This window comes from Quercus lobata, chromosome 6 (genome assembly GCF_001633185.2).
Source record: "Quercus lobata isolate SW786 chromosome 6, ValleyOak3.0 Primary Assembly, whole genome shotgun sequence".
NCBI classification, from domain to species: Eukaryota; Viridiplantae; Streptophyta; class Magnoliopsida; order Fagales; family Fagaceae; genus Quercus; species Quercus lobata.
Window position 1 is genome coordinate 37,018,305 of NC_044909.1, and position 23,972 is coordinate 37,042,276.

At 33.5% G+C, this 23,972-nt stretch overlaps 1 non-coding gene and 2 pseudogenes across 1 annotated transcript; 1 reads left to right on the forward strand and 2 right to left on the reverse strand.

The window, feature by feature from the left end:
* Nucleotides 1-335: 335 nt before the first annotated feature.
* Nucleotides 336-442, reverse strand: LOC115951038. The gene has a single exon (XR_004083176.1). It is a non-coding gene; the product is annotated as a small nucleolar RNA R71 (small nucleolar RNA).
* Nucleotides 443-1,136: 694 nt separating this feature from the next.
* LOC115950218 lies at nucleotides 1,137-2,825 on the forward strand (annotated as a pseudogene).
* Nucleotides 2,826-5,483: 2,658 nt separating this feature from the next.
* Nucleotides 5,484-6,142, reverse strand: LOC115950219 (annotated as a pseudogene).
* Nucleotides 6,143-23,972: the final 17,830 nt, after the last annotated feature.

Below are 23,972 nucleotides of genomic sequence, written 5' to 3' on the forward strand. Positions count from 1 at the left end.
TGCAACCTACTAGGAGTAGTGCACCATCATGCATCATTTTTCCAACTAATGCAAATAATTTTAATTTTAAGCCTGGTATGATTTCATTACTTCCTAAATTTCATGGCTTAGATTCTGAAAATCCTTACCTACACTTTAAAGAATTTGAGGAAGTATGTTCTACCTTCTATGATCAATCATGTAATGAAGAGACCATTAGGTTGAAATTATTTCCTTTTTCTCTTAAAGACAGGGCAAAATCTTGGTTTAATTCTTTGAGACCTAGGTCAATTAGTACCTGGCAAGAGATGCAAACTTAGTGTTTAAAGAAATTTTTTCCAATTCATAGGACTAATGTACTTAAAAGACAAATAATGAATTTTTCACAAAAAGATAATGAGACATTTTATCAATATTGGGAAAGATTTAAAGATTTGCTTAATGCTTGTCCACATCATGGCTATGAAACATGGCGTATAATTACTTTTTTCTATGAAAGTTTAACTCCAAAGATGCGCCAATTTGTAGAGATGATATGCAATAGAGAGTTTTTGAATAAAGATCCTGATGAGACTTTTAATTATTTTGATCTCTTAGCTGAAAATGCCCAATCTTGGGATACCACTGATACCTCAGATAGGTCTAAAGCATCCACCAACCCCTCTGGGGGTGGTAAGTACCAACTTAGAGAAGATGATGACCTTAGTGCTAAGGTGGCTAGTCTAACTAGGAAGCTTGAAGCCATGGAATTAAGGAAGGTCAATGGAATCAATATTGTGCCTAAAATTGATGAAGTTTGTAGAATTTGTGAGACCATGGAACATCCTACCAATGAATGCTCTACAATTCCAGCTTTTAAAAAGGTGTTGCATGATCAAGCAAATGCTATGAACATGGTGAAAAAATCATACCCTTCCCCCTATTCAGAGATATACAATTCAAGGTGGAGGAATCACCTAAATTTTAGTTAGAGGAATGATAATGTGGTTGCACCTCCTACACATGGTTCTTCAAATTTTGTTCCCTATAATCCCCCTCCAAAGAAGAGTCTTGAGGACACTTTGCAACAATTCATGTAGACTCAATCCACCATTAATAATCAAAACTCACAAGCCATAAATGGCATTAGGAGCACTCTCACTAAATTGACCACATTCATGAGTACAATAGAAAAGGGTAAGTTTCCATCTCAACCACAACCAAACCCCCAAGGTCAATTTTGTGTTAATGATTACAGTTCCTCTGAAAATAAATTGAGTCAAGTTAAATTTGCAACTACTCTTCGTAGTGGAAAAGTCATTGAAAAAGATATTCCTAAAGGCAATACACATAATGAGTCTTCCAAAATAAAGAGTAGTAATGAAGTCCTTGAGCCTAAATCTAATGAAATTGAAAGATGTCCTATCCCTACTCCTTTTCCCCAAATGTTGATTTCTCCTCAAAAAGTGAATCAAAATTTTGAAATCCTTGAAGTGCTTAATCAAGTTAAAGTGAACATTCCTCTTTTGAATGCCATAAAGCAAATTCCATTATATGCTAAATTTTTGAAAGATTTGTGTCCTGTTAAGCGTAAGCATAATGTACATAAGAAGGCATTTTTGACTGAACAAGTTAGTACCATCATTCAAAACAATAGACCTCCAAAGTTTAAAGATCCAAGTTGTCCCACTATTTCATGTGTGATTGGTAATTCAAAAATAGAGAAAGTTTGAATCTTTTGCCGGATTCAGTGTATGAGCAATTAGGTCTAGGCGAGTTAAAATCCACTTCCATAATTTTACAACTTGCCAATCGATTTGTGATTGTTCCTAAGGGTGTTGTTGAAGATGTTTTGGTTCAAGTGGACAAATTTTATTTTCCTGTAGATTTTATTATTTTGGACATGCATTCTGTTTCTAATTCTAATTCTCAAATATCTGTGATTTTAGGATGCCCATTTCGTGCAACTTCTAATGCATTGATAAATTGCAAAAGTGAGGTCTTAAAATTATCTTTTGGCAATATGACCCTTGAGCTTAATATTTTTAATAATTGTAAGCAAACTAGGGATGAAGAGGATGTGCATGAATTTAACTTGATTGAAACAATTGTTCAAGACCAAACATTAGGAACTTGTTTAGTCAATTCATGTGATTTTGACTTTGATGAGAATTCTGAAATTGCATACATTCATTGTCTCTTGGAATTTGCACAGGAATTGGAAGCGAGCAATTGGAAATTGAAATATAAGGAGTTGCCACCTCGTGAGATGAAGTTGTTGCCATCTAGTGAGCAAGTATCTAAATAGGAGTTGAAGCCCTGGCCAAATGATCTCAAGTATGCTTTTCTAGGAACCGATGAGACTTTTCCTATGGTAATATCTTCTGAACTTGGCTCCTTGCAAGAATGTAAGTTATTAAATGTTTTGAGTAAACATAAGGGTGTCATAGGAAGGAACATGGCTAACATAAAAGGACTTAGTCGTATGTACTCATAGGATTTATTTAAAAGACAATGACAAACTATCTAGGGAGATTAAACAAATTTTGGAAAAGACGGTTAACCCAAATCATAAAAATTGGTCTTTGAGGTTGAATGATGCACTTTGGGTGTACCGCATTGCCTATAAAAATATTCTTGGTATGTCTCCCTATAGACTTGTTTATGGTAAAGCTTGTCACTTGCTTGTGAAATTGGAACTTCAGCCTTATCACCAAGTCAATAGGAACTCTCTTATCGCAAAGCTCATTGAGCAAAGACTTCGGAATGGGACCTTCCTCACTGCTGAGGCCACGTATATGGCTCCATCAAGCTCCGCGCCAATGTCTTCGGGTGACATTTCAAATCAACCTTGGGCCTTAGAGTAATGTCGTCATTAGGGAATGAGGGCCTGAGTCGTGAGGGGTACAAAATGAGGTGTCTACATCCAATAGAAGTAGAACAACATGACAATCATATCGGTGTAAACATAATATTGACAAAGCTCGAGTAGAGTGCTAGCAGTTTGGTGAGTAGTATATTTACGAATTTCTTAGCACAAATGCAATTGGCAGTACTAGTTGGTGATACTGTATTTTTTCCAGTTATAAATTTTGCTAGAAGTTTTAGTCCTAAATTAAAGGATTTCATGGTTTTAATAGTTAAACCTCTTTTTTCTTTGTTAATTTTTATCAATTTTAATGTGGTTGTTTAAATTTAACTAAGCTTTAATTGAAATTTGACCATGTGATTGGATTAATTTTGAAATTATGGTTAAGATCATGAAATTCCCTTTAATTTAACTAGTTGTGGGCAAAAATTGAACTTGAATCAAATGAGGTAGCACTTAACTAATGAAATTACCCATTTTGCATTTTAATTGTAGAAAAAGTATTCAATCTTCTATGAAACCCATGCTAAAAGTTTAGTGTATTTCCTTAGAAAATCCGTACTAAATATACCATTTGGGTCTCATTTATTGAGCATGCCATTAAAGTTTAGAGCATCAAATTAATTAATAAAATTTAAAAGATTTTCATAAATTACGTGTTTTGTTTTTTATTTGGGTCCATTTGTTTTCACATATTTGGTCCTTTATTTTTATTAGGTCATACATGTAATTTTTATTTAAAGATGAAATTAATTTCTTTTAATGGATAGAGATGTCAAATTTTATTGTGAGTTATTATTTTTTGGTTTAAAGTCTATGTCGTAAAGTGCAAACCATATTATAAAGAAGCAATTAAACGATGCTACATAAATTTCTATCCATATAGTCATATGTGTATGCTTTTGCATATGTTCATGCTTGCAATTAACGGTCTGTTTGGTAATATTGTTATAGTAATGTTGTTTATATTTTTTGAAAATATGTGTGAGTGGAAAAGTGTGTGAAAATATGTGCAATGTTGTTTAAACACTGAAAACTATTTTTTAAAGAACGGTAACAAACGGGTCCTAAATATTTATTTGTTATTTTAAAGATTTATGACCTGTCTAAATTGCTTCTCTAATTAAACCTTTTGCTTCTCATATAAGATTTATGATCTGTCTAAGAGCATCCTGCCTCTAAACAACAGTAGAACCGTAAAAAGTTAATGGCGAAATGGAAATCTTTTCATTGATGAATTAGTGGCAAAATCCATAGTAAAAAACTAAGGGTACTAAATTAGTTTGGTTTGTGGCAGTGGTTTTGGTCTTAGTTCAAGTTGCGGTTTTGAATATATCTATATATATATATATATATAGTCTCAGAAAACTATTGTACTATTAACTATCACTTCCTTCTCTCTCTCTCTCACACACACACAAAAATTATCAGTTCCAAAAATAAAATCTATTTTTTATTTTCGAAAAACTTTTTTCCCAACTTACCAAGTGCTTTTTTTATTTATTAAAAAAAAAAATTCTGCAAATAGAAAGATAAAAACATTGCCAAACATTACCTGATACTTTTGTTGGTTTAGGTCTAATTTGAGCTTTAGCATAAGAGCATTCTCATCAGCTCTCTCATAAAAAATCCCATTTTGATACAACAAAAACCTACTTTATCATTTTAGCACACCATTTTACAATTCACCATTTATCACATCTTCTATTTTTCAATTCTATACATTAAAATAATATATCCAACACATTAAATAATATTAAACAAATTCCAACACATTAAACTACAATCTCAATCAATCTCCATAAACCACCAACGGCAACCGCAACGGCAAATCACCACCAACGGCAAATCAACCTCCATAAACTACAATCACAATCACTGGATCTCCAACAAATTCCAAATCCAAAAACCTCAACAAAAGAGAAAAGAAAAATAAAAAGAAACTCAAAATCTTCAACAAACACTGCCAGCCAACTACAACCACAAACACCGCTGCCCACTACAGCCATAAACATCGTTGGCCCAAAACTCAACCAACCATTGCCGCAACCACGACACCACCACCGGCCCAAAATCCCAACCCAACCGATCAATCAATGACCCAAAACCCACACATCGAAACCCACTACAGCCACAAACACCGCCGCCCACTACAGCCATAAACATTGCCGATCCAAAACTCAACCAACCACTGCCACAACCACGACACCACCACCGGCCCAAAATCCCAACCCAAACGATCAATCAATGACCCAAAACCCACACATCGAAACCCATCCCAAATCTCACACCCACGACCTGATTAAGAGATCTGAAGGTCGATGGCGAGGGCTGTGGAGGTTGATGGCGAGGTGAGGCGGCAGAAGATCTTGAGCAAGGATGAGAGAGATCTTGAGCGAACTGAGAGGGAAGAGATAGAGAGTGACGGAGAGATAAAAGAGAATAAAAAAACATTAAACCAAAATGGCATTGTTGTCCGTACGCTCTCATATTTAAAAGCGTACTGTAGCATGTCTCAAAATTTTGAGACATTTAACACAGTTGATAAGGGTCTGTTTTTGTGTTTGGTGTGTCAAATGTGCCAAATATTTGGCATTTGGCACATTTGAGAGAGCTGATGAGAATGCTTTAAGAGAGCAATTTGTTTGTGATTTGTTCATAGGGGTAAAATCGGCTCTTTTCTTTGAATCATGCGGTGGGTGGGATGATTTTTAAAAGTAAATATTTTCTTGTTTTCAGGTGTTTGTTTACTCTCATTGTCCAAAACCAAAGCATTAGAATTAATCTCCCCCATTCCAGTACTCTTCACCTCCAATATCTCATCGTCCAAAACCAAAGCATTCACGATCTCTTCAATTTGCTGAGTTGTGAACTCAACATTGAAGGCTCTACTCCTCCTTATCGTGTCCAAAATTTCCTCCAGTGTAACAATCTTTTGCTCATAAATGATCTTCACACAGTGCTTTTTCAAAAAGTTTATAAACTCTGTATCGAGGCTCCCCTCAACATACCAAACTCCACCAGTGATTTCCTTTGACGGTTCAAACCGTGTCGCAATATAGTGTTTTCTGCCTTTCTTTTGGATGGTTACAACCTCTTTTATCAGTTTCTTAGCTTGAAGTGATTTGAGGGATTTGTTAAGCACATTGTCGGGGATGTTTGTTTCTCGTTTCATTCTCTTGTCCAAATAGCCATGTCTTGCTTGCTTCGGATCAGATTATAAGGGATACGCTCATGTTCTGTCACAGACTCAATAGGTGATTTTGAGTCAGGCTGTTTACGCTTCATAGATGAGATCCCTTGTGATCGGTTCATTCCTATCAAAAGACAATTGCAGGGGGGAAAAAAAGAAAAGAAAAAGGAGAAGACGTCATTCACTTACATAGGAGTACTGAACCTTGTCTATCATGGTGGGCATCAATATTCATATTTTAAAATAACCAGAATAATAGAAACTTACAGACTTTATTCGGTGTTGCATAATAACAGTAGGAAAAGAAAAGAGGAAAGTGAAATTTGTAAACTTAATTACTTCCATCTGTCAGCTATTCTTAAAAAAAAAGGAATTTTTTTTTTCTCAAAAATTTAGAATTTTATTCAAAAAAACCCAAATGAATCCACCACGGGAATCACCTTTCCATCCACTTCACAACAGAACAATAGTTCAGCCTATATCAGTATCACTACAAAGGCTAGCAAAATATTTCTATATTGTGTCCGTTTCTCTAGGTATACAGGCACAAGTACAACTATTAAAAGATTCAAAGAATTAAAATTATTTCTGAAACCAAAATTCTCATAAGAAGATGTAGTTTATCCTCATAAGTCAGAATTTCCATAAGAACCAAGCAAGATCACTAGAAATAATCATACACAAATACTCTCATTGGGGAGGTTGCCATGGACATACAACTTCCTAGAAACAAATATGCTTTTCCTAATTTTTACTTAATCAACAAAAGATCTAAGCCCACAAGCACATTGATAAAACTTCTCTTCTTCCTTAAGCCAAAACTTCCCAATTTATTGGAAGCCAAAACACAAAGAAGTCAAATATATATATATATATATATATATATATATATGTATATTTTGAAAACGAAAGATTCACTCATTCATTAATATGTAAACAATCATAATGCAAAGCATCTACAACAGGTGGGGGCTCATCCTCCATCCAATACAAAGCATCCACAATATTCCTAGCAAATCTAGTTAAGGAATGAGCCACCATGTTCCCTTCCCTTTTAACACAGCTAAGACCAACAAATTGCCAACCCAAAAAATAAGATCTAATGTCATCAACTACATGCCCATACAAGGAAGTATTTATTGTAGTTGCCGAAAGTGCTCTCATGACATTTGAATTATCTCCCTCAATTACCAGATTTGAGAAGCCAGCTTCCATCGCAAACTCCAACGCTTTGCGACATGCCAAAACTTTTGCTTCATCGCTATTGTGCACATACTCTCCCTTTGCCGACATAGCAGCCATCACCTCACCTACATGGTTTCGAACTATTGCGCCAACACCAAAGCAATTCATATCCGAGAAGACCGCTGCATCAAAATTTAATTTGTAGACATCCTGCACAGGGGGCTACCAGTAGCTGCGACATCTTGGTGTTGCATTGGAGATAACCATCCTTGCTTGTGCTTTCTTGTACTCGTCTAACAGTTCAGCTGCCCTCTTATTCAACCACTATGGGTCCTTCAAATGGCCGCCATGGACAACCACGTTCCTTTGATTCCAGATGAGCCATGACTAAATAAAGAAAAGCTCCAGTTTTGTTGCATCGAACTTGTCCGCCAATGATTCAACAAGCTGCAAAAAATCACAATGGTTAGTTCGAATTTTCTGCAACACAGTGAGGCTTCCTGCCCAAACATCTTGGGCTGATCCACACCCCCATATAGCATGAACAACATCCTCGGGTTCCCTCTGGCAGCAATGACACAAGCTTTCCGGCACAACTTTTTGTTTTGCTAGACTCATCCATGTGGGAAGAATATCATGGCACGCCCTCCAGCCAAAAATTTTAATTTTCCCAGGTAGTTTTAGCTTCCATAATGTGCTCCACAGCTGCTACCTTCCACTCCTATTTAATGATTCGGGCTAGCCAACTTTCCTCAGCACCTGTCATGCTAGATGGTACCCAGATCGAATTGAATACTCTCCCTTCTTATTATGCAGCCATACCACTGAATCCTCCACAACCCTTCGGCTTAAGGGGATTCTACAAATAGCTTCAGCCTCTTCCCGATTAGTGTGCCATAATGATGTCCCTTTTCCACCCATGAATGTCTCAATCAATAAGATCTGATACTCTCCAACTCTTCTCCATACCATGCACCGGATGTAGAATTTTATTTGAAGGGTAGTTTGGAATCCATTTATCCTTAGTGGCCTCAATGGACTCTCCATTCCCTACTCTCCAACAACACCTACTCTTCAAAATTGGTAAGGCAGCCACCATACTTTTCCAAACAAAAGAATTGTTTGGAGAGTCTTTTGCATGAAGAAAATTACACCGAGGAAAATATCTGGCCTTGAAGCATTTAAACATTAGAGACTCATGATTTTTTAGCAACCTCCAACCTTGCTTGGCTAACATAGCAAGATTGAAATACCTCAAATCTCTAAATCCCATACCCCCTTCCTTTTTTGGTTGAGTTAGACAATCCCAATTCTTCCAATGAATTTTCTTCTCATTGCCTATTTGCCCCCACCAAAATTTAGCACACAAGGAGTTGAGTTCATCACACAATTTCACCAGTAATTGAAATACCCCCATGGTATAAGTAGGAATAGCTTGAGCAATTGCCTTGATGAGCACTTCCTTCCCCGCCTTGGATAACATCTTCCCCTTCCAACCCTACAATTAAAAGTAGTATTTTTGACAGTAAAAATACTACTTTTAGCGTTTTTTATTTATGTATTATACAAATCATGTGTTCTGGACCTTTTGGTTTGTCCGGGTGCAGAGACCAAGAGAGAAAAATTAATGCATTCTCTAGAATATCTTCCACTACATGAGTGAATGAAGTACTTCTCAAACAAAAATTGTCTTAGTAGAGAAGGATCTTAACCTCACCATCCAACTTTCTCCAACAAATTCATCTGTTCCTTTGCAATCTTACTAGACTTCCTCAACTCGCGGTGTTTGTTTAAGGAACCTTTGTTTCACCCATCATAAACAACACTTTATGCACACTTCTATGTCTCTGCAAATCAAAATGAGATGATAATAAAAGATCTTATTTATTATTTTATAAGAAAAATAAAAGAAAGCCCAAGAGCAAAATATTACTTTAAATATGACAAAGGCACATAACCTATAATGCATGAAAGTGGAAAAGGTTAATAAAAGGCATTGAAAAAAAAAATTAATTGCAGATGAGGATTGTGGATAGTATTTCTTGCTTGGGATGAGGAGGGAAAATAATCAAAATATTATCGTCAATGGATAAGGAAGAGAAATTGAATAGATGAGGTAGTAACTGTTTGCAAGTTTTGTAGTTTCCTGAAAGTAATGGTAATGGGTAGTTTCTAAAGTTGCAAAAGACGTGAAGAGTGGAGTTATTCAAATTAGTGTCTGGGTATGAAATTTTTTTTTTTTTTTTTTTTGAGGAACGGGTATGGAATATTTTGTGTTAGGCAGTGTAGATATGTTGAATCGAAAGGTGGGCGTTAATCTAACTTGATGGGGGCTAACTTAAAGATGTTTGTCCATGATGATCGTCCATAGTCATTGTGTCTACAACATGACCACATCCATAGAAACGTTAAGAACAGGATAACGAAAACATTGTACTTAATACAAGTCCCTTTGGAATAGGTCCAGGTAGGTCGTCCATAGTGCAAACATAAGGACGACCAAACAACACTTGGTGAAATCTACAAGAGGACTTCTCATAAACTTCCTCATAATCTAACCATGATGTACTACTCTCAAAACGTGGAAGGAGTTCCTGTAATACGCCCCACGTACTCCATTTACCTATTTTCTCCACTAATTACTCACATCACCTACGATGGTGATGAATCCAAACAAGTAGACCTACTTTTAACTCTCTATAAAAAGAACAAGTCCCATTCACTCAAGGTAAGTTCTAACCATTCACTATTTTCCATCCTTGTGTCCTAGAGAGAAAATTGACTTAACCGTCGGAAGGTCCTTGGCTAGGTCACACCGGTCACCTTTGATAGTTCTTTCTTTCTTTTCAGATTCATAGCCATCACCATAGCCCGAAGCATTCCAGCATACTGATTTTTGCGTATCATCAGTTGGCACTGTTTATGGGAAAAGAGTGCTAAAAAAAAAGTTTCTAAGTGTTAACTTCTTTGCTCTTTTCAAGAAAAAAAGGCTGCATGATTCGGACTAGGTCAATGGCCACCAGTCCAGGACACCATGAGAGTGGAAATGCCTCCAGTCACCCAAATCGTGTGCCACCATCTATGACCGTCCAACAACAGTTACAGTCCATGGTAGCAGCAATGGTAGAATAGACACAGCAGAACCAGGAGTTTACTAGAGAAGTTAATAGGCAATGTCATCAGCAACATGGTGGAGAATGAGGCCAAAATTTAGAAAATGAAGGGGCTGACAATAATGCTGAAGGAGACCAGTCTAGAGGCACCGTCACTCGTAGAGTACCACATTTGGAGAGGGAGATGGACTAGATGAAAAAAGCCATGGAAGAAATGAAGGATCCCATTAGGAAAGCAAACCATTTATAAAGAAAGTAATCTCTGAACTGTTCCACTATGGGGATTTGTAGAGTTTGATTTTAAAATAACTTTTCCATATAAAAGGTGGCTCTAAATTTTTTTTTTTTTAAATTTTAAATAAATGGTTTAGAATTGCTTATTCGTGAAAAGGATGATTCTAAAAAAAATAATTAAAAATAAATGGTTTATATATAGTAAATTATCTGTGATCCGGGCGATTATAAAATTGTTGAACAGAAATACAAAATTGGTTTTAGAACAACAGCCTGCAATTATTGGGGCGATTCTAAAAAATATTAAACTGAAAATGGGTTTTAGAACAATTTATCCGTGAAATGAGAAACCTATAACATTTTCTTCCTATTTTGAGAACGTAATTTTGTTCATATTTTGATTAGTCTAAAGTTGTTGACACTCAAATAATCGTTTGGAATTTAGGGTCTCAACTAGATGGCCGTTTGAAGTTTCTCTCACACAGACACAGTGGGAACGAAACTTTCTTCCCACCTAATTTCAAGTAAGGTTTCTGTCCACTGGCCGCCACTGGACAGAAGCTGAGTCCATTTCAAATTGGATAAAAATTTTGTCCTCTAAAATATCTCCATATTACTTTATCAACAGTCAAAGTCGTGTTATTCTTTTATTCCATATTTTGAATGACCTCTTTTGAAGTAATTTTTAATGATGAGTGATGACGTCTATCCTCAATTAAAAAAAAAAAAAAGTGTTTATTAAGCATAATTAATTTTAGGAAAAATTGTAAATTACATCCTAAAATTTGAGTGTATTTGAATTTTACACTATGAATTTTTAAAATTTAAATTTTACTCTCTGAAGTTTTGGGATATTTGGATTTTATACTGACATTTCAGAAGTTAAATTTTACCCCCCTAAAGTTTGAGTATTTGAATTTTACACCATCAAATTCTAAAATTTTAGGGTGTAAAATCCGAACACTCATAAACTTTGGGGAGTAAAATCTAAGGCTCTATTTGGGAGTTCATAAAGAAATGGAATGGAATGATCATAAGGGAATGAAATGGAATGTATTTAAGTAATGAAAAAAAATGGAATAGAATGAAATTAAGTAATCTTGATTGGATGTTTTAAAATAAAGGAATGGAAAGGAATGAAAATGAATAGAATGTAAGTAATCTTATTTGGGAGTAACATGGAGGGAATGGAATTGAATCATTTTATGATGATATTACTATTAGACCCTTATTTTAAAATAAATTGTTGAATATATAGGGGTATTTTGGGAGTTTTAGTAAAAAAATCATTAAATTTAATTCTATTCCCTTTCATTTCTCCCAATTTCGGGGGAAATGAAAGTTTGAGGTTTTAAGGGAATAGAAAGGAATGAGCGTTCTCTCCTATCCATTCCATTCTCTCCCACTTAAACTCTCAAATAAGGGAATGAACTTTTCATTCTCTCCATTAAAACTCACAAACAAGGAAAAAGAAAAATATTATAAAATTATTTTTTTTATTCATTTTCATTCCATTCCATTCCCTCCTCCCAAATGAGGCATAAATATCTTTAAATTTCAAAAGGTAAAATCCAAATATTGAAATTTCAAGATGTAAAATTCATCACCTCAAATTTTAGGGTTGTAATTTACCATTTGCCCTTAGTTTTAAACACACACATAAAAGTAATTAAAATAGTGACTTTGAAGTCATTATTTTTTAAACTTATGAAGTAATTCAATTACTTCTACCAAAAAAAAAAAAAAAGTAATTAAATTGCTTTTTGCATGTTTGTAAAATAAAGCGTGTACAAGAAGTTTAACCCCAAAAAAAAAAATGTTCTGATGGCTGGTCAAAGTCGTATATATGATTTTTTTTTTTTCCTTTTCATTTTCAATGACCTCTTTTGAAGTAAATTATAATGCTGATTCATCTAGCCACTTCTCATGGTCCCATCCCAACTTTTTGTCTTGAAGTTAATGAGACGAGACTTTTTTCACTTCTATAAACAAGTCCGGATTTCTGCATCAATGTTCATAAAAAATAATAATAATAATAATTCCTACATCAATGATCAAAGTTGTGAATTGTTTTTTATTCGAGAAATTTCGCAAGACTGCATTTGTTAATTCTTGTATGTTTCCCTAGCTAACAACCTCGGTGTCACAAAAGTCATATGATCAAAATATCAAATTATGAAATAGGGCCCTAACAACCATGTTTTTGTCATTAATAAGTGATCAGCGCTAATGTTCTCAGTAATTTTTTTTTTTTTTTTTATTTATTATATTGTGAACTGCGCTAGTGAGGGACTATTTGATTGTTAAGTGCTCTAACGTGGGATTCAACAAAATAGGTAACTTTAACCCCAAAGGTAACGAGTATTAAAGTTTAGTTGGCATTTTTAGTGTTTTTAACTCTAGTATAATTCAAATTTGTCTCTCAACTATCAAATTATCAGGAAAAAAAAAAAAAAAAAACCCACAAACTATAACTGATATCCTAACCTTCCATGGACTCTGTTACACCAACTTCTTCATTTTCTTTTTAATCAAGTATTTTGTTTGTTGGTTTGTTTGTTTTGAATACAGATAATAATTATGATAAAATCTGGTCGATAATTAATACAAACACATACCAACAAGAAATGGAATCCAAACAGTCCGGGCCTGCCATATGAGATACATATATAGTATATCATATTTGGCTGTCTTTACAACACCGGGTGAGGGGTCAGTTCAAAGCATACGGAAAGTACAGTAAATATATAAATATAAATAAGCAATATTTAAAAAGAAAAAAAAAAAAAAACAAAATTGAACGAAATCAATTAGGCTCAAATTCTAAGATTATCTCCGTTAGGAGACTAGATTTGGTCCGAATTCAATTTATCAAAATTAACTAAAAAAAAGCCGCACACACATGTTTATGATTCGACTTGTGATTCATGTTTAAAACTTAATTTAGTGATACATGGTAAAGGGAAATTCTAAGGTACCCCTACTATTTTTTGTGGGTATGGTACTTGTTAGGTTCTAAAAATTTTGAACAATTTTCAAATCGTGTACACAAACTTTTCTAGATATAGATCCTAGAGTCTATAGGTATTATTAAACAATGATCAAGGTGATACAAGTCAAGATTCAATAATATACAAGCTGCAGAGTGAACAATTTTCAAATCGTGTACACAAACTTTTCTAGATATATCCTAGAGTCTATAGGTATTATTAAACAATGATCAAGGTGATACAAGTCAAGATTCAATTTGCAGAAAGAAGAGTTTAGAAACTGCCTGGTTTGACCGATCAAGAAACAGGCTCGACTGATCGAAACACGTATCTGCATAATTCTGTTTCAGCCCACAACTCTACTTAAACGTATTGGGTTTCAAGTAAAAACTACTAGTATATAAAGAATTTTGTCTGATGATCATATCATTGTGTTCTTTATTTTCCGCTGCTTTGTATGATATGATTGTTTTGTTTTAACCTAGATTTGAATAATAAAGTTACAGTGTTTCGCTAAAACACGTGTAGATTTTAACTATGAAAAGTCATACCATATAACACAATCACACCAATTAATTACAAAACTATATATCCAAAGGCTTAAAAAAAAATTCGCCTTTCTCCTATCACTAAACCTCTGTTCGATGGTTCCTCAAAAAAAAAATAAAAAAAAAACCTCCGTTCAAATTCCTTTCAATATCTTTCACTCTACTTTGTGATTAGGGAAAACAAAAACTTTGATTGATGTATGTCCATAGTTTGCAATTAAGGAAAAAAAAATAAAAAATCTTTGGTGCAGTTACACTAAAACGAAAATTAGACTTCACCATCTTGATTTTGAAGAAGTAAGATGAGTCTCCTCTGCCTATTAACAATTCCTCCGACGAGGTTATTATTCATTCTCCAACTTTTTCCCCACAAATTAGATCTGTTATATGTTTCAAACTTTTACAATTACAGTTGGGTTTGGTTCCAGAAATTAGAGTTAAGGAATTCAAAATTTTGATATGTGACTATTTTATTAGATATTTTCAATAATGGGTTTGTTTGAATTTGTCTCTTTTGGATTTAAAACATTCAATTTTTTTCTCTGTGGAGATGAATTGGAATCTTTCTTCAATTTGGAGTCTCTAATTTCATCAAAGCAAAGGTACCAATTTCTTTTCCTAATATTCTCCTAACTTTACCTCTCTTACATGTTCTATTTTTTGTAAGGGGGATTGAAATTGTGGGATTTTGAAATCTGAAAATATTTTGTTATTTTGTTTATACATTGTAGATTTTAGACAATATTTTTTTAAAAGATACTTTTAAGTCATGATTTTTTTTTTTTTTTTTTTTTTTTGATGTTGGGTTTTTCTAGGTTTTGCATGTTTTAAATTGTTAAATCTGAAAGTATAATGTTCTTTGTACAAAATTGATTACTTTGTATGTTATGGTAGAGAATAATTTTCTCAGAGATTTCTAAGTGTTGGTTTTGGTGTTTACTGTATTTGGATTTTTGGGTTTTTCATGTTGTATGCCATTCTTGAAAATTCATTGAAAATCCTTTTAGTACTAAGAAACAAAAGTGAAACAATAGTAAAAGGAATTGCAACTAGTTTTGAAGGTTTTAAATTGTTTAGTTTAAATTAAATTTGTTAGTTTACTTTGCTAATCTGTGAATTGTGGTGATAAGTAGAGAATTGCAACCAGTTATGAGATTTAAATAAAATGAAATTTCAGCAAGTTGAGATGATTAGTAGAGCATCTGTCATGCAGTCACATGAGAAAATCAGTAATTCAAGGCTTTATATAGTACTTAACTCAATTGAGATATTTCTTTTCAATTTATGAATGATGGAAGTATTTATTTTGCCTAATTTATAGTGTAATGTACCAAGTTTCTTTAGTCAATTTTCTTAATCCTCTTATACTATTAAGGTCTATTTTGGAAGATAATTATGGGTGGAAAAAGCTTATAAATAAAGGGGTTCACACATTGAAGTAGCCACAATATCGGTTTATGTCTTTAGTAAATTATGGTATATGGTTTTGCTATATTTTGAAAGTACTACAATTTGCTAGTGGGCATGATATTCTGTTTTTGTTTTAGACCTTTTAGGTATTTGGGTTACATTAGGTTCTAATTTGATTTTTTTATTCAATTTAGCTTCTCCGTATACTAAAAACTTTTGCGAGTATTTGATTCAATTAATTTTGTGTTTGATTTTGGTTTAGTTTTAGGGTATTTATAATTGGTTTTGGATAATCAAGGTTTAGAAATCTTGAAAGCATTAATTAATGTGTCTAATGTTCGGTTCATCTTTATTGCCGCAATTGTTCACTTCTAGAGGATTTTTTTTTTTTTTTTTTGATAATCCACTTATAGAGGACTTTATAATAGTTATTTTTCCACATAAATTTGAGAAGAGTTATATGAATTTCTCAAAATTGGCTCTTTAAACGAAAGATGGCAGTGTATTGCGGCACGATTTTAAGCCAAAAGAAGAGTTAAATAGACCTGTTCTAATAGATGGGTTCGTGCTTTGCACCCGTCTCCTCTCTCTGGCATCTGCTATTTGTATTTGTGCTCTTCCCCCATCTCGTCTTTGCAGCATATACGGAAGGTCCGCATCATCTCATTGTTTCTTCTCCTATTCGAATTAGCATCTTCAATCTTCAATATATTAATGTTTTAACTTAAAATCTAATGCTTATACTTCAATTGTTTTTCTTCTTGAAATACTCTCTATGCAGTTTATGAAATACTCTTTGTGCAGTTTAGAGTTTATAAATACAAAAATCCATAGAAAAAGTAATGAGAGAGAGAGAGAGAGAAATGGTAGTAAGGCACAAAGGGAATGACATAGAGATAAATCTCAGACCACCACCACAGTTGGTCTCCAACCACTAAAAATTGAGCATTAAGTATGATTTATGTTTGGGTATTTGGCTGGATTTAGGCATTTGGGTTAGATTTGGTTTTGATTCAGGTATTTGGGTTAGAAAATTAGAATTTGTTTAGTTTGAGTATTTGTTTTTGTTTTGGATATTAGGAATTGAATTGGCTTTGGGGTTGTTCAATAATTAAGTTTACAATCTGGATAGTGAGGGGACAAAAGAATTCAAAGCGTGGCCAATGTTGCAAATCATATCTTCTTTGCTGGATACTGCTTCTCTACCTACAACAATTTGTCACTAAACATGCATTTATACTTTTATGTCTTTCTTATAGGACATCTATTGGATATTTCTTTACAAATGTCTTTTTTTATTTTTCTAAAAATATAATTGCTTAAGTGTATATTGTCATGATCAACACAAAGATTAACTAATCTTTCAGATGACTCCTGGAGGAAGTGAATCCAACTCTTAAAATTTGTGTTTCTCCTCAAAAAATCTAAACAAGTGTGCATTATCAAGGATTGATTTATTTATGTACAACTTGCCCAGTTTTGAAACTCATGGATATATGACAAACATAAGGATACAATTGAGTGTTTGGTGATAGATGATTTTATATAGTTCTTGACAATTTTTTTTTTTTTTTGTAGTTCCATTAATGCTTATAATAGGATGAAAAATAAAATAGTTGGGTATATTTCTAATTAATTAGCTATAGGAAAACAATTTTGATTACTTTTTCCAGTTTAGTGGTACTATCTTAATATCTTTTGGTTAATTTTTTGTTTATAGTTTGTGAAATTTCTTTTGCTAAAGATTTATATGGTAGTAGTATGTTTGGTTTATTGCTTTAGCATGAACCTACAATTCTTTCATATGACTTTTAATTTTACTTCCATTGCTTCAACCTTTCCCTATAATTAAGGCTGTGATGGCACATAAGGAAATTTCTGCTACACTTACAATTTGAAAGTTACAACATACCGCACGTTACACCATTTGAGACATTATATTTTAACTGTTTATTGTACAACCTACACAGTTTAAAACAGAAAACACGGTTATATTAGAGAGAGAGAGAGAGAGAGAGAGAGAGAATGAGATGATTAGGCACATAGAGTGGAGAGAGTGGAGAGAGAGAAAAAAACTGAGAAATTTGCCCTCAACTGCGTCAAGCGACAGTCCAGGCCTCTGCCATCGTCAAACCCATTCCCTCTACAGGTATAGTCTTTGTTTTTTTTTTTTTTTTTTTTTTTTTTTAATTTGGGATCAAATCTGATTTATGTCTGGGTATTTTGACTAGATTGGATTGCATTAAGTTGTTTGGCTTAGATTTGGTTTTGTATAAGGAATTTGGATTAAGAATGGTTTTTAATATCCGTTATTTGAGTTGGATTTGGTTTTCCTTTGGGATATTTGGGTTCAATTTGTTTGGAGTATATCTCTACACTTTAAAGCTTTCATTTTATTTATTCTGTTTTAAATTTTTTGTTGAAACATTTTTTCCCTATATAATTTCGTTTCCCATGTTTCTTTTCTAGCATTGTTATCAAGTTTTTCCAGTATATACTTCTCTGTATTAGATTTTTTCCCCATATGGTTCACATATCATAGTGATTGTGTCAATTTTATTTTTAAATTGTATTTCGTTGGTATACACACACTTTGTAATGTAGAATGAGGTTGGCCATATTTGATCAATAGGGCTAAGATTGCAAACTTTGCATCTGAATTGGATTTTCATTCCTATTTATTGATAATAGATGAAAACAAATACATATAAGACAGCCCTGAAATCCAAATACAGAGGAAATAAGAAGCTGAAAACAGAAAGAACAAGAAGCTGAATGCAGTAGAGAAGTACAGACCAATAGGTATGCAAAGAGAAATTTAGAGTAACAAGTATGCAAATTGCAGAAAATACAGACCAACAAGTATGCAGAGAAATACAGACCATGACAAATATTTTTAGATGTCAAATATGTTAGGTTCTAAGGATTTAGGATCTAAATGTATTAGAACTTCAATGTGTAATGTTGGCAAACCATGATCAAAACTTAGAGTCTAGATTTAGGTTGCTCAAAGTGATTTATGTGTAAAGTTGTAATCGAGTAATTGCAGAAAATTATTGTTCAATTTATGCAAGGCTCGATTGATCGAAAATTAGGCTCGATCGATCGAAGATCGTGCAGTTTTTTTTTTTTTTTTGTAGAATTTCCAACTCAGCCCAAGCCCATATGACGTGTAGGGTTTTATGTTTTACTTTAAGTATAAAAGGAAAAACCCTAGCCACGTTTTAGTTGTTGTTGATATGCTATACGTGTGAATTTCTTGTGAGATCTAGAGGTGTTTTCCTTCATACATACTTAGGGTTATCAAGATCAAAATTGATGTCTAGAGCTTGGTGATCGCTTTAGTTGCTGCATAAAGAGCTTAAAGAAAAACACAAGTGGGAGTAGTTGTGGTTGCTGTGAATCCAAGAAAGAAGTAATCCGCCGTGGACTCAGAGTTATCACGTGGTCGTGGTAGTAAGTTTTCTACTCGAGGTAGCAATAGGATGTAAGTGGTCTAAGTTGCTATTGTAAAACTTTAATTCTTTCATAGTGGATCTGTTTTACATTGAGGATAGCTAGGTTAAATCATTCCCAAGTTTTTTACCGATTTGGTTTTTCAAGGTTATCATAGCGTTGTGTTCTTTATTTTTCGCATTGTTTATATGATATGATTTACTTGTGTTAACCTAGATTTTGAATAATTTACCTAAGTAATCGCTTGGCTATATAACTAGGTTAAACAACTTGTGTTTTAAGGGGTCTAAAAACGTACAAGTGGTATCAGAGCAAGTTAGCTTTAGTATTTAGATCCTTTGCTCTAAAAGTTGATCCTTGACCCCTGTTGTCATGGAACACGGTCACTCTCTTGTGATCCCACCTCATTTTGATGGGAACAACTATACCTATTGGAAAGTAAGGATGAAAGCATTCCTGAAATCTATAGATGAGAGAGTCTGGAATTTCGTTGAATACAGATGAGAGAAGCCCACTTCTCTTGTTAGTGAGTGGCAAACTTTTGAGAAAGAAGTAACCGCTTTTAATAGAAAAGCCATGAATGCTATTTATAATGCTATTTATAATGCCATTTCTATGGAGGAATTCAAGAGAATCTTTAATATTGAGGTTGCTCATACTGCATGGAATATTCTCCAAACTGTGCATAAAGGCACAAAGGTAGTTAAGATTAACCAACTACAGTAGTTAACTACTAGATTTGAAAGTATTAGAATGTCTGATGATGAATGTTTTGATAAATTCTATGCTAAACTGAATGATATTGTTAACTCTACTTATAATTTGGGTGAAATCTATGATCAACCTAAGATTGTTAGGAAGATACTTAGATTCTTGACTGAGGACTTTAGACCCAAAGTGACTGCCATTACTAAAAGCAAGGCTGTGGACTCCATTCCTGTTGATGAATTTATAGGATCTCTCTAGTCCTATGTGTTGGACCTACCTAAGACAAACAAATCCAAATCAATGGCTCTTAAGTCTGTTGATAATGTTGATGGGAATGGATTTAATGATAAACTTTCTGCTACAAAGATTGCATACCTTGCCAAGAACTTTAAAAACTTTCTTAGGAACAATAACAAATGGGCAAGAGGTAAAAACGATGCTAAACCTATGAATTTTATGAGGAATGAACCCACTAAAGTGAACAATACTAATAAACCTAAAGAGAAAGTAGGTCAAACCTCTAATATTTCTATGGGTCAACAATGTTTTGGTTGTCAAGGGTATGGTCATGTGAAATCAAAATGTCCTACATTCTTAAGATCAAATGGTAAAGCTATGGCTATAACCCTTAGTGATGATGAAGTTTCTGATCATGAGTCTGGTAGTGATGAGGATGGAAACTTCATTGCTTTCACAGCTACTATTGATGAAAGTGTTGTGGTTGATGAGAACCCTTCTAATGGGGAACAATCTAAGAATGCTGATTTGTAAGAAGCCTATAATAAACTTTGCAAGGTTATTACAAAGGATACTATGAATGTTGATTTAGGTTTATGGAAAATTGCTTCTCTTGAACTTGATAAGAAAATTTTGCTCTTGAAATTGTTTGATGTTAATGAATTGCTTGATAAGGTGAAGACTGAGAACATGTTGTTGCTTGATAAAATTAAGAATTTGGAACTTGAATTATCTATTGCTAGAGAACAAACAAATAGGTTTCCTAGTTCCAAACTTAAACACATGTTGAGTATTCAGAAATCTCCCTTAGACGAATCTAGTCTAGGTTTTGAAGATAGCATCTCTGTGCCTAAGACTCAGTCCACAAACTTTGTTTCTTCTTTTGAGCCTCCTGTGAGTGAGATTGTCAAACCAGTAGAAGTTACATCTCCTAGGAAGACTAGGGTTGATCTTAAAGAGTCTAAGCCTAAAAATCCTACTATTCTTAAGGATAAGGAGCATGATAAACCTTTATGGGTTTTTCATTTTTGTGGAAAGACTAGACATATTCGTTCAAACTATTTCAAGTTGCAAGCTGCTAAGTGAGCAAATAAGCCAAAAGTATCTGTGCCTTAAGCACAAGATCCTATGGTACTTATTGGTGAGTTGGTAAAGGTTTTAAACTTTATTCCAATCCTGGAGTTACTCATCATTCTAATATGAATAATGTACATTTTTAGACCGCTTAAAACACAAGTTATTTAACCTAGTTATTTAGTCAAGTGATTACTTAGGTAAATTATTCAAAATCTAGGTTAAAATAAGTAAATCATATCATGTAAAAAATGTGAAAAATAAAGAATACAACGATAACCTAGGAAAACCAAACCGGTAAAAAACCTGGGAATGATTTAACCTATCTATCCTCAAGGTAAAACGGATCCACTATGAAAGAATTGAAGTTTTACTATAGCGACTTAGACCACTATCATCCTATTGCTACCTCGAGTAGAAAACTTACTACCACGACCACGTGACAGCTCCGAGTCCACGGACTACTTCTTTCTTGGATTCACAGCAACCATAACTACTCCCACTTGTGTTTTTCTTTAAGCTCTTTATGTAGCAACTGAAGCGATCACCAAGCTCTCGACATCAATCTTGATCTTGATAACCCTAAGTATGTATGAAGGCAAACACCTCTAGATCTCACAAGAGATTCACACACATAGCATATCATCTACCTTAAAACGTGGCTAGGATTTTTCCTTTTATACTTAAGGCAAAACATAAAACCCTACATGTCATATGAGCTTGGGCTGAGTTGAAAATTCTATAGAAAAAACAATCTGCACGAGTTTCGATTGATCGAGCCTTGTAGAAATTGAACAGTAATTTTCTGCAATTACTCGATTCCAATTTTACACATAAATCACTTTGAGTAGCCTAAATCTAGACTCTAAGTTTTGGTCATGGTTTGCCAACATTACACATTGAAGTTCTAATACATTTAGATCCTAAATCCTTAGAACCTAAGAAATAATAACTCCAATGCAAGAGTTGCATCTAAAAAGTTTTGGATGCAAAAGGCTCGATCTAATTGAGTCTTTCTGATATGGTCCTTGTGCTTCATTTCTCAATTCTTTGTGACCATTCTTCTTTGTTGTTTTTGTTTTCTTTGTTTTTAGGATTTGCATTGCATAACATTCATGCATTTCATGCTGGGTTTTTTTTTTTTTTTTTTTTTTTTTTTTTTTTAGGAAAAGGAAGTAAAAATGTGTTTTGCTTTATTTTTCTTGGATTTGAAATCAAGGTTGGTCATATTATCTTTATATAACATGTTTATATCCCTTGTTAAGCTTGGATGAGCTTATTTTATTGCACCTTATTAGTTTTATCTTTGAAGTGCATGTTGTGTGGGAGTTGTTTATAGTTATTAATCACATGATCTTGATCTTGAAGTCACATGCTTTTGATTGTAAGGACTAAAAAATCCTAAGAGAAATGAATAAATAACCATCTCACCACTGTTTACTAGCCAATCATGAACACCTTAGTGCATATTATATGATTTTGTATTCGAGAAAGTGTAGCACATGCACAAAAAGAATATAAGGTGTAGCCTTGGCTTATAATAATAAAATTGGTGTGTACATTATTGGGATATAATAAATTCAAATTGAAATAAAATTGGTGTATACATTATGAGGCAAAACAAGAAACTTACATGATTGCAAACTTGTTTTCTAGGAGATGTGAGAGTTATATGATGTAACTCTTTAGGTGATAGTCACTTTCAAACTTATGTGATGAATTTTGTAGAAAGAGTGATTGATCACTATTTACTTATCACCTCACATGTATCTCAAGTTATTCTAGTTACACACACTACACAAGTTATTCTTTGCTAAACTTAGTACATTATAATGTGTGTGATCTTGTTGTGGCCATCTAAGATTAAAATTTCCTTGATTTTAATGCAAAATATGTTTAGTGTTTGAACTTTGAGGACAAATTGATTGAAAATCTTGTTTTTGGAAGATCTGGGTTGAATTCAAGTGTTTTTGAAAAAAATTTCATCTCATACTCATGCATTTTATTCATAAAACATTGTGCTTTGAGGAGATTCTGCATTAAAATGCTCTGTTTTTCAAAAATATGTTTTTTCCAGATTTTCGATCAATCGAACCTGTTGCTTGACTGATCGAAAATGCGATAAAAATTTTGGTTACAATCTGCCTGACTCAATCGGTGCTCGATTGGTGCTGGATCGATTGAAATTGATTTCCGATCAATCGAATCTAATTTTTGACCGATCAAAAATCGTTCAAAGAGTTTTTTAAACAAGCTTTTCTCACGTGTTCTTCAGTTTATTCAAACTTTTCAAAAAGCTTTTTCTCTCTCTCTTTCTTTGTCTGATCCAGTTCAAGTCAATTTTTGTCGTTTTCTTCTTATTTTTTCTCAAGGTTTTTCTTCTTCAAGTGTCGATAAGACCTTTCTACCCCTTCTTTTTCATTTTATTCACATATTTCATGCATTTTAAGGGAAATTTTCGGACCTATAAAAATTTGGGGTTTTTGATTTTTGAGTTGGTTTCTTTTGAAATTGATCACTGGGTTTTTGTTCTTAGATGTTGTAAACATGTTTCCCATGCATTAATTTGATCAATTTGGTGATTTGAGGAGAATTTGAAATTCTAGGGCTTGAAACTACATGAAATTGAGGATTTTGTTCAATTGGGCTGTAATTGGTTAAATTGACTTGTGAAAATGATTGATTATGTCATTATATGATGATTTCTATCTAGTGTAATGATTAATTACTCAATTTGGTTAATTTTTTGAAAGTGGGTTTTTTAAAATTTGGGGTTTTTGTTCTAAAACTCTGTGTTCAAGTCAAATTCTTTGTTTTTAAAGTTTAATTGAATGGTTCTCAATGCATTAGAGCATGCATCATTTGTTTATTCTGTTCATGCATCATATAGATTGATATTTTCTATTGTTGTTTTCTCTCTAACCTTGTCTGATGCTATCTGCCCTTGGTTTTCTTTGTTTTCTTTCTTTGGTTTTTGTTTTGGTCTTTCTTCTCCTT